Raw genomic sequence first — 3,184 nt, 5'->3', positions numbered from 1 at the left:
CACCTGTCCAATGAAAGTCAGTAAACACTTTTAACAGGTCTTCAAGCAACTCTGGGCACACAGCTGGCCAAAAAGCCCCCGGTGGAAGGGGACAGCTGTTTGGCTGACAGAATTGGAACCAGCACAGGACATGTGCAGTGGCTGTAAACAGAAATGAATTTTCCTTAACCTTTATGAGTCAAATATATATTTTTGGAATATTAACAAAATCAAAAGAGTTACAGTGTTCTTTTAATTTTAAATCAAAACACACTGATGTACAGCTTTTAAGGCATTTTATTTAATGGGTAATCTTAAATTGAAGCAGAAATACTGGGATTTCTTGCCCAGTACATACAGCAACATTAAAAAAAATCAGTAATGCTCTATAAAAGAGGTAATGAAACCCCTCCTTGCATAAACTGTCCATAAGATATTGATGACCACCCTAAAAACTCCCATGATGTTGTGGCTAGAAAGCTCTTGGTGTGTGGCACACATGTGTGTGGTGCATGTGTGCACACTGATATGTGAGTGAGTGCCCTGGCTCAGTCACCCTTTCTTCTGTCCCCACCTTCCTCCTTTCCCTCTCATAAGCATGTGCAGGAGTTTCTGTTTTAAAGTGGCTGGAACAGACACTTGGAAAATGAACACTCTCAGGCCGGCCGAGTGGCGCGATAGTTAAGAACTGGCTTGGGATGCCAGAGGGCCCCGGTTCGGATCCCACATATGAGGGCCAGTGACACTGCCCTCCACAGCTAAGATGCTGAACAACAGCTCAGCCTGGAGCTGGGCTGCTGTAAGTCTCTGGTGACGGTGTAGGCTGCAGCCCCTGTGGCAGTGGGTTGCCATGGGCTACCGTGTGTAGCCAGCAGCCAGCGTGAGCGGCCAGCAGCCGCTGTGAGCGGCCGTCCAGAAGCCAGTGACTGATGTGCCTCGCCCGGGAAGAGCGCAATGATGGTGCCAACTTGGGCCAGTGAAGCAACGTCCTCCACAACTAGACTGAAGAACAAAAGGACAGCAACTTGTCTGTTCCCCTTCCCCAGCACTGTTTCCATCCCCCCAATTCCCCAATAAAAAAAATCGATAAAAAAAAAGAAAATGAACACTCTCTCTGGGGTGGAGATGAGGTAAAGGGCAACACTTCTTTTCTGAAACTTTGCAAAGAAGCATTTGTACATGTGGATTGCAATGGAAGGAAGAAATGGATGGATGGAGGGAGGGATGGGGTGGGGAGGGAGTGGAGAGAGAGAGAGAGAGAGAGAGAGAGAGAGAGAGAGAGAGGATACCACTCTATTATTTTAGAAACCATTTACTCCTTTCTCCTGTTTTGTTGTGATTGTGTACTAGGGAAAAATTTGTGGGCCCAATGCAAAATGAAAATTCAGGACCCTTGTTTTAAAGGGTTAAAAATTTCAAGATGGAGACATCAGCATTAAAACAAACCTGGGGCCCTTTGCAGCTGCCCTGGCCTCTTGCCCACTAAGTGGTCTTGAAAACACCTAAGTATTCTAAATTGTAAGCCTCAAAAGCAAAGAGTAAGTTAGAAAGCTGAATGTGTCTGGAGTAAATAATGGTCAATGACTGAGTCACTTCTGAGTATAAGTTTTAATTTGAACTTGTAGCCAAATTCAAGTAGAAGGTATTATTATTTTTAAACCAGTAGTTGGAAGTAAGCCTTCACAGTTTGAATCAAACAATTATGTGGTAAAAATTTTTCAAAACCTAAATAAGTTTCACAGCTTGACAAATATAAACAGTATTTTAAAATTTTAGAGCTGGTAGGGTCCTTACAAACCATTCAAATCTGACATCTTTCTTGTGCAAGCTAAGGAAATCAGACCCATGAAAATAAAATGACTAGGATTTTGAATCTGTGACTGTGATTCAATATACTTGGCTCTGTCTTCTATATTAAATTTGTATCCATGTTTTTCTCTCATGAGATAGGTGCATGACTCCATAGGAAAAAATAAATCTAACTGGATTAACTAACTCAGTTGACAGGTGGTCTGACTGGGTAAAAGTTCAGTTAGCCAGGAAGCATTATGAAATTGTTCTTAGCTTTTCTGGGCCAGCTTTGCCCCCATGGCTGCTTGTGGCAAAGGGGAATAAAGAAGTGCTGGTGAGTTTGGGAACAGCAGAAAGTATTACATGTTGTTAGTGGGAGTGTAAATAATTTTCCAGAGTCTGGTTACAACTCCACAACTTAACAATTCCACTTCTAAATATTTATCTCAGATAAAATCTTGTACATGTGCTCCAGGAGACATTTAAAAATGGTTATAGTAATATTCTTTGTGAAAATCCCAAGCTGGAAACAATAATCCAAATATGTATAGAGAACATATAAATATATTTGGTATATCCATACCATTGAATGCCACCCAGCAGTAAGAAATAAACTAATGATAGCTCTTATGCATTGATGTCAATGAGTTTTAGAAACATAATGTTGGGTGAAAAATAAGTTACAAGAAATGCAAACAGAATGATATCATCTGTATAAAGTATATGCAAAACTAAACAATGTTACTTAAAGATGTATACATATAAGGAATGTCAAACAATACACAAGAAATCCATGATGGTGGTCACTCTAGGAAAAGATGGAGCATGAAAGGTGGTGAAGTGTACTTGAGAACATCCAGAGGAGGTAAGGTAGTGTTTTGTAAGCCGCTGCTGGCAAGATTACTCATTATTAAGATGCTAGTTGGTTATTCTTCATGCCTTATTATTTATCTATCTACCTACCTATTTATTTATCACATATTTCTTTATTCAGTAGTATGTATTCCATAAAAAGTGTGAAAACAAGTAAATGTGGAGGCCATTGGCTCAAGATGGCAAGAAAAATTTTATTTTCAGCTGCCTCTCCCAGCAGCTCAAGCTTTTCAGGACATTTTAAATAATTATGAACAAGAAATGAACAGTAAGAGACAATATTAATGTTCTTATCATCTTAGCAGTTTGTTCCTTATCTTATATAATTGTATCATTCAGAATTTTGTTTGGCTGTATTTAACTAAAATTTCTACAAGTGATTTATGTAAGATAGATGTTTATGTTTCTCTCACCTAACAAGAATGTAACAATTGATGTCACGGGGGCTCAAACTCATTCTAAATCTTCATTCAGCCATCTGCAGCATGAGCCTTTTAGTCATGCCCACAAGGTGGTTGCTGGCATGCAAGCCATCACATCC

The sequence above is a fragment of the Hipposideros armiger genome, unplaced genomic scaffold (assembly GCF_001890085.2).
Source record: "Hipposideros armiger isolate ML-2016 unplaced genomic scaffold, ASM189008v1 scaffold_1218, whole genome shotgun sequence".
In the NCBI taxonomy this organism is placed as follows: Eukaryota; Metazoa; Chordata; class Mammalia; order Chiroptera; family Hipposideridae; genus Hipposideros; species Hipposideros armiger.
Note: the sequence above shows the minus strand (reverse complement) of the source record.